This window comes from Magnolia sinica, chromosome 8 (assembly GCF_029962835.1).
Source record: "Magnolia sinica isolate HGM2019 chromosome 8, MsV1, whole genome shotgun sequence".
Taxonomy (NCBI): domain Eukaryota; kingdom Viridiplantae; phylum Streptophyta; class Magnoliopsida; order Magnoliales; family Magnoliaceae; genus Magnolia; species Magnolia sinica.
In genome coordinates, this window is record NC_080580.1 from 91192559 (window position 1) to 91202047 (window position 9489).

The window sequence follows — 9489 nt, forward strand, 5'->3', positions numbered from 1 at the left end:
GCTCACTGGCCCTGTCTATCTCTCTGTCATTGGCCCCCAAATGACAGTCATATAGTAATTGGATATCCACCATTTAAATCCTCCTAAGGCCCATTGTATTGTTTATTTAACACCCAATATATTCATTAGGTCATACAGACCCAGATGAAGGTAAAAAACAAAGATCAGCTTGATCCAAAACTTTTATGGCCCCAAAAAGTTTTTAATTATCAACGTTCATTCAACACTATTTCCAGTAATGTGGTCCATTTGAGATTGGGATATACCTAATTTTTGGACTTATATCATAAAATGATCTAGAAAAATAGATGAATGGAATGGATGAAACAAATAAATCATGGTAGGGCCCACAGAGCACCGACCACCAGCCAATGGCTTGGCTACTCCCCCTGCCACCGCCCCATGGCTGGTGGTCGGTGCTCTGTGGGCCCCACCATGATGTATGTATTTAATCCATTCCGTTTATCCATTTTTACAGATTATTCTGGGGTCTTAACCCGAAAACAATAGGAATATAAATCTCATGCGGACCACACCACAGGAAAACAATAGTGATTGGATCTCCACCATTAAAATCCTCCAAAGGCCCACTGTACTGTTTATTTAACATCCAATACGTTGATTAGGTCATACAAACCCAGATAAAGGTAACAAACAAAGATCAGCTTGATCCAATACTTTTATGGCCCCAAAAAGTTTTTAATGATCAGCGTTCATTCAACACTTTTTACAGTAATGTGGTCCATTTGAGATTGGGATGTATCTAATTGTTGGTCTAATATCATAAAATGATCTATAAAAATACATGGACGGAATGGATGAAACACATACATCATGGTGGGGCCCACAGACCGCCAACCATCAGCAATTAGCTGGTGGCAGGGGAGTAGCCAATCTGTTTACTACACCATTCTTTCCCCCTTAAATGGCAGCTTCCTCCCTGTCAACATGACCACCAACCGCCGCCACCAGAGGTCTGCAAGCACTATCGGCACAACCGGTCGGCTACCCATCCAATTCCACGCTTCCTCCCCGGAAGGGGGCAATGACCTCCAACGATGGCCGCCGAATACTCGCGATCCAGCCTCACCCCAGGATTCATTCAGATGGATCGTCTATCAAGCCTTGCCACGGGTGTCATGGCTTTTTTCGTTACTTTTTAATTTATTCCAATATCTCATCGCCTAAACAAAATACTTACATAGATTCTTTAAAGATAATAACATTACCAACATAACAATCAAATAAAATATAATTCATTTGAATTTGAAAAACTAAAATATCAAATTAATAAAATATAATTATCCGAATTTGAAAAACTAAAATATAATCTCACACAACTCTTAAGTAACTACTAACATTTCTTACGTGTGTTTATGCAGCAAAATTAAGACCTATTTAAGTTACTATATCATGTATTTTCATTATCATGTAGTACAAGATCCAACATGCATGACACAGCTGTATGAGATGAGTGTCATGCATCCAACATGATACAGCTGCATGAGATGTGGGCCCTGCATCAAGATTACATGACACAACTGTATGAGATGTGGGCCCTGCAACATGTTCCGCATGAGTATGTCTGCCCTGCAGGAACTATGTGGGGCCAACCGAGATGTTGTGAGAAATTCAACCCATCCATCAGTATCTCCATCTCCAGCTCATGTTAGGACATGATCCCAAAATGAGCCGAATCCAAAACTAATGAACGGTTTCAGTCGCATATAAACATCATGGTCCCACTGTTTCCTATAGTATGATTGCTTAAGTTTTGGATCTTACTCATTTTTGGGATCATGTTGTAATATGAATGGGAGAAACTGATGGATAAGGTGGATTTCTAATGGACGTCTTGGTGGTGCCATGTGGATCATGTTTCCTGTAATGTGGTCCATTTGATTTTGGAATATACCTCATTTTTTGTCCTATATTATAAAATTATCTAAAAAAATAGATGGACGGCATGGATGAAACACATACATCATGGGGGCCCACAGAACACCGACCATCAGCCAATGCTGGTGGCAAGGGAGAGTAGCCAATCGGCCGTTTCCCACCGTCAGCCCACCTCTCTACTCTCTGCCATCATCTCCACCGTCCATACATAGAAAGACAGTTGTAGGCTGACCAGCACTTTGTAACTCTCAACTATGATCTGAACTCGCTCAAGCACTTTGTGGGTGTACTCACATGGAATTAAGAACACGTGTGTAGATCTAACCGCTCATCAGACAATCCACTCCGCAGAAAAAAAAATAAATTCAGGACACGAACTCCGCTCCATCGGTCCGTTCGTTTTTTTAAGCTCATGTTAGGGCATGAGCCAATAAAAAATAAAAAAATGAGTAGGATCGAAAAGTCAAAAAGGAACCTTTTGGGATTCACCATCCAAACCGTTCATATGGTTATTCGCATTCGATGAACTGTAAATACACATTATTAGCATGATCTATACTTCTGCGGCCCCACGAATGTATCTTTTGCTTTTATAATTTTAATTTCACTTCTATTTATTTGCTGCTCTGCCAATGTTGATTATATATGGGTATTTTCCCATAGGATGGATGATCAGAGGTTGGATTTTTTGGGGGGATATCTCTCATCTAAAGTCCCATATGACCATCACATCCTTTACAGGCCTTTCATGATTTGATTTGTCTACTTGCCGTTTGCCGACGTGCGACACTATATTTTCTAGAAAGAATATTTTCCGCAACGAACACGTTTGCCTTTTGTTGGTTTGCCCGCAATATCTCAAAAGGTTAAAAGAACTCAGATTTTATACAAAAAAAAAAAAAAAAACAAGGAAATCAAGTTGATAATCTCCTCCACTTCCATTGGATGGATGTCAATGTATCTGTCTACGCCCTGGATCACGTGAATCTATTGTGTCTGGTCCCACATTTACAGCCCTGATAAGACATGGGTAGACAGTGCTCACGTGCAAGACTGCTATGCTAGCTCTGTCAGGGACGCGGATTACCTGAGACCAGTTCAGTTCATCCCTGATTACCTGGTAAAATAAACATATGATGTATGTCTTTTATATATATCATCTGTTTATTTTATCAGTTGATGAGTTTAATTTATCCATGTTTTCTATTTATTTTGCTAGCTCATTTCTTAGAATGGGCTAAAAAATGAGGCAGATCCAAAGCTCAAGTAAATCACACCCCAATGAAACTCTTTTAATGCTCACTATGATGTTTATTTGCAATTGAATCTATTATTAAGGTTATATAGACCTGGTTAAAGGAAAAACTTCTGTGACTTCCCAAAGTTTTCAAAGGGAGACATTCAATCCTCTATATTTCCTGTCGTCTGGTCCACTTGAGTTTAGAATCTGGTTCAATTTTAGGTTCATGCCTTGAAATAAGCAGGCAAGATGGATGAACGGCATGGATAAAACATATATATCACTGTGGTAATTCTTATGGAATTGACAAGGTTATAGTAAGCTATGGTGGTATCTGGTATAAATGGGGCCCACCGGTTATATATGGGGCCTACGTGATGCGTGCATGAAATCCAACACGTCCATGGGATGCATCAATGCAGGTTAGCCCAGCCTCTAAAATTAGAAAATCCTTGAATTAGGCGGGCCACACCACATGGAACAAGTTGAGAGGGGATGCTACCTTTTTTATTTTACAGGCACCCTCGCACCCACACACACTACAATGGTTACTCAACCCATGACCTTAGTGTTGAAACAACGGTAAGTCTGCCAATGAGTCATGAGATGGAACCGATGCCACCATCATGTGGGGTTTAGTGTTGTTCATATGGAATTGGTACAATTCAGGCGTAGATGAAGGGCTTGGCCAAAAGTTCATGCTGTTTTGAAACTATCGTGATATCGGAATTAAATAAAGGATAAGCATTCCCTCCCATTCATATGATTTGGTGTATGCACTACTCCGTGGAACAAGACTAATCTACTCTTTTGACTTTGACTAGGCTTTAATAAAATCACTATTAGTCAAATAAAAAATCATTGGAAATCTAATCGATCGAAATGGCAGAACCCTCACACATACATCTTGGGGACAACCAACCAACCTGGTTGACAAATATGAAACTTGATAAATCAAATCCTAATAGAGCATCCATACCCTGTAAACCTTGTTTAACACCTTAAGGTTGTCTCTATTCAACTTGTAAAACATCGCAAATCCAAATAAATTGTGTATTAAAGGTCCCCAGCAACTTCCGAATGCAACTAGCGGACTAGATTGATAAAACAAAATCATAGGTTCGTGGCAACCTGACAATGATATTATCATCCCTACTTCCATTTTCATTCTAACATGTGTCAATGAATCTATTATGTCGAAAAAATCAGTGGAGGATTGTTAAAAATTAGTGGTTTTTGAAAAAAAAAAAAAAAAAAAGAGAAATTCAAATTTCCAAAATTTCAGGATTTTGCCGCCAAAATGCTTTTCCGGAAATTTCAAATCCAAAAGTGCCATATATGCTTTGTCCCACATCGGAAATGGTTAAAATTTATTTGTGGTTTATATGTGGACTTGTGAAGAGTATTTTTACTTTGTGTTTTGGATGTGAAGATGCTCGGGTTGCGTGGAACATACGCACCGCGCGCTCGGGCTCGAGCTCGGGCACGGGCACGGGCGTGAGGGCATGGTGTAGGTAGTGTGGTCGTAGTGGCGCACTTCACACCTATGCATCGAGCATGGTCGAGGGTGAGGGCGAGGGCATGGGCAATGTGGCTATAGTGGCGCTAGATGGCGCACTTTGCGTTCGCAAATGTCGCAGAGTGGCCGCTCCCTCGCGAATCGGCGTGATTCGGTGCGATCACTTTGCGATGGGTCAGTAAGAGCCTTAGGGCGGTGTGGATTTAAAAATCTGAAATGAGCCAGGGTTTTATAGGTGACCGAGAACGGTTGGATCTTAAATCCGAAATGTCCAACCGTTTCTAAAAACGGATAGCCACCTTGAAAGCCAAATGGTCCGAAAACGGACGGACCAGGATGATCCAACGGTCAGATCTTCTAATCTGACGACCAAAAACGTCTGGGATTAATTGACAACGCCTAGAAACATTTTCAAATGTTCTGGACCATTGAATATCACATAGCAACGGTGTTATACCTGATGCCTATATAAACTGGACCATTCCAATCCGATTTCATCATCTCAACACACCATCTCTCCCATTAGAAATATCTAAATCTCTTTAGTGAATATTGTGAGCATTTCTCTCTATCCGATCCTGCTAGAACAGATCAATTGTAGTTGTTCCACAGTAGACTTATCGTGATTGCTGCACGCTGGATCCAGATAAGACTTGTCTTATCCTAGAAGCAATTCGCCTGTAACCCATCAACAGTTGATAAGGGGGCGAATCACGCTTTAAGGACAACGTATTTTATACGTGATTCAGCCAATTGAAATATTTTATTTTCAATTTATTTTTTATATTTCGGTATATCCAAACTCAGATTCTAACAATCTTAAAGTGTGATCCATGGACATCGAAAGTGTTGCATCAATCAAATTCATGAACTAGGATCTGATCCGATTGGACCGATTTAATGGTTCAAATTTCACTAGATGGCAGGACAAACTGAAATTCCTGCTGACCACTCTGAAGATCTTTTACATCCTGGACCCGACTCTCTAGCCTCTGCCTAAAGCAAAGGACATAGACACTCCAGAACAGATCGTTGTTAGGATCAAGCGACAAGAAGATGAACTGCTATGTCGTGGCCACATTCTCAATGCTCTCTCTGATCGATTGTACGATTTGTATATGGGGAGCACGTCAGCGAAAGAAATTTGGATCGCGCTGGAATACAAATATAAGGCTGAAGTGGAAGGTACACAGAAATTTCTAATTTCCAGGCATTTCGACTTCACGATGGTAGACAATCTACCGTTGCTTGCTTAAATTCAAGAATTGCAGCTTATTGTAAATAAAATAAAAGCCATAAAAATTGATCTTCTTGAATCCTTTCAAGTCAGAGCTATTATTGCAAAATTGCCTCCGAGCTGAAAAAACTACAGGAAGAAACTATTGCATAAATCTGAAGAATTCACCCTGGAACAAATTCAGAAAAATCTTCGTATTGAAGAAGAATCCCGTAACTGAGACAAAAAGGATGACGCTAATGGTGCATCCTCATCCAAGGTGAACGCAGTAGAACGACCATCCCAAAATAATACCTATGAGAAAGTTGATTCCCTTAAACCTAACAAAGATCAAGGAAAATTCAAGAAAACCCAAAAGAAGAAAAATGACAAACCTAAGGGAGCTTGCTATGTCTACGGAAAGACCAGACATTTCGCCCAAGCCTGTAGGGACCGAAAAAAGCTTAAGAAAGAGGCTAATGCAGTAGACGATGAAATCGTAGCCATGGTCACAGAAGTGAACCTAGTTCAAGAGAAAATTCCTGGTTAGTGGTATGATACAGGTGCCACAGTCCATGTATGCAACGATCGATCTGCCTTCAAAACCTATGAAGACGAGACCAATGGTCAAGAGGTTCAAATGGGAAATGAAGGACGATCGAAAGTTGCAGGCAAAAGAACCGTGGAATTACTCTTTACCTCTGGAAAGAAGGTAATCCTGACCAACGTACTGCATGTCCCAGACATATGGAGGAATCTTTTCTCTGGGGATCTCTTAAGCAAATATGGGATTAGGGTTGTGTTTGAATCAGACAAGCTGATCTTGTCTAAGAATGAGAACTTTGTGGGTAAGGGTTATACTTGTAATGAGATGATCAAACTTTCTTTAAATGAAAAGAATTCTTCTACTTACATGATTGAGTCTATAACGCTATGGCATGGTAAATTAGCTCATATTGGCTAAGAACGGCCTAATATCATACAATGATAGTGAAAAAGATAAATGTGAAGTATGCATATGGTCTAAAATAATCAAGAAACCATTCTCTAGCTTTGAGAGATCATCTCAAATATTAGACTTAGTACATATTGACATATGTGAACTAAATGGTGTTCTTACACGTGGAGGTAAAAGGTACTTTGTAACGTTTATAGATGATTGTTCAAGATATGTATATGTGTATCTGTTAAAATCAAAAGATGAAGCATAGACAGTGCTCACGTGCAAGACTGCTATGCTAGCTCTGTCAGGGACGCGGATTACCTGAGACCAGTTCAGTTCATCCCTGATTACCTGGTAAAATAAACATATGATGTATGTCTTTTATATATATCATCTGTTTATTTTATCAGTTGATGAGTTTAATTTATCCATGTTATCTATTTATTTTGCTAGCTCATTTCTTAGAATGGGCTAAAAAATGAGGCAGATCCAAAGCTCAAGTAAATCACACCCCAATGAAACTCTTTTAATGCTCACTATGATGTTTATTTGCAATTGAATCTATTATTAAGGTTATATAGACCTGGTTAAAGGAAAAACTTCTGTGACTTCCCAAAGTTTTCAAAGGGAGACATTCAATCCTCTATATTTCCTGTCGTCTGGTCCACTTGAGTTTAGAATCTGGTTCAATTTTAGGTTCATGCCTTGAAATAAGCAGGCAAGATGGATGAACGGCATGGATAAAACATATATATCACTGTGGTAATTCTTATGGAATTGACAAGGTTATAGTAAGCTATGGTGGTATCTGGTATAAATGGGGCCCACCGGTTATATATGGGGCCTACGTGATGCGTGCATGAAATCCAACACGTCCATGGGATGCATCAATGCAGGTTAGCCCAGCCTCTAAAATTAGAAAATCCTTGAATTAGGCGGGCCACACCACATGGAACAAGTTGAGAGGGGATGCTACCTTTTTTATTTTACAGGCACCCTCGCACCCACACACACTACAATGGTTACTCAACCCATGACCTTAGTGTTGAAACAACGGTAAGTCTGCCAATGAGTCATGAGATGGAACCGATGCCACCATCATGTGGGGTCTAGTGTTGTTCATATGGAATTGGTACAATTCAGGCGTAGATGAAGGGCTTGGCCAAAAGTTCATGCTGTTTTGAAACTATCGTGATTTCGGAATTAAATAAAGGATAAGCATTCCCTCCCATTCATATGATTTGGTGTATGCACTACTCCGTGGAACAAGACTAATCTACTCTTTTGACTTTGACTAGGCTTTAATAAAATCACTATTAGTCAAATAAAAAATCATTGGAAATCTAATCGATCGAAATGGCAGAACCCTCACACATACATCTTGGGGACAACCAACCAACCTGGTTGACAAATATGAAACTTGATAAATCAAATCCTAATAGAGCATCCATACCCTGTAAACCTTGTTTAACACATTAAGGTTGTCTCTATTCAACTTGTAAAACATCGCAAATCCAAATAAATTGTGTATTAAAGGTCCCCAGCAACTTCCAAATGCAACTAGCGGACTAGATTGATAAAACAAAATCATAGGTTCGTGGCAACCTGACAATGATATTATCATCCCTACTTCCATTTTCATTCTAACATGTGTCAATGAATCTATTATGTCGAACAAAATAATGCCATGTGGACCATCGGCTCGCCACAAGTTGACGGCCACCTAACATGATTTTTATCTACCCAATATCTCCATCCCCTCTCCTAGATGCTAACCTCACGAGAAGGGGACAAGTATCCACCATTGGCTTATGGCGAGTCAACAGTCTTAATTTATAAATGCAACATAATGGCTGTCATTTTGGGGGCCAATGACAGAGAGATAGAGAAGGCCAGTGAGCAAGAGATGTTGTATTTTAAATTATTTTAAAATAATTTGGTGTTTCAAAATATCCATTGGGACGGACTATGGCTGTGGCCATACGTGCCCTATAGATGTGTCTTTTCACTTAAGTCTGAAAGGTTGCATCCTTTTATATTTTGTTTTGAAAAGTTGTGTCTTTTGAAGTCTAAGTCAATATAATAACTTTCATTCTATTTCAAAAATCATAAAAAAAAAAAATCTTTCTGCTCTTTCTATTCATTCTCTGTTTTACGATAACGAGTTAACGTTTTGGTTACCGAGTTCATCGCTAAGATAACTTAGCACTTGTGGGATAAAACTACAAGTGGTTCGAGCCCGTGTACAGTGAGTGCACCGCTGGGATCGGATCATAGTCGTTGTATTCTGGAAGTCGATTGCTCTGGAAACCTGTTGCACTTGGGACGTTGTCCAAGCGGAGTAAAAGCCGAATGACTCACGTCACGCCTCGACTTCTATAAATCGATAAGTTTTCTATTTTCTTATTTTAATTTTAATTTTAATTTTAATTTATTTAAATAGTTTTTCAAACTCTACATCCCAACAATTTTGAAATCGAATATGTTTGAAAAACTATTTAAGAATTACGGTTGCATCTATCTAGTTGAAATAGTCCAAAATGAAACCACACCAACTCGATTTGTGAGCCATGGCCCATAGAATCTAAAGTTGTCATATCTCACCTAATGGTCAAGATCTTATAGATACTTATTATGTAAGTTCTTTGGATCACATGTACAAAAGTGAACGT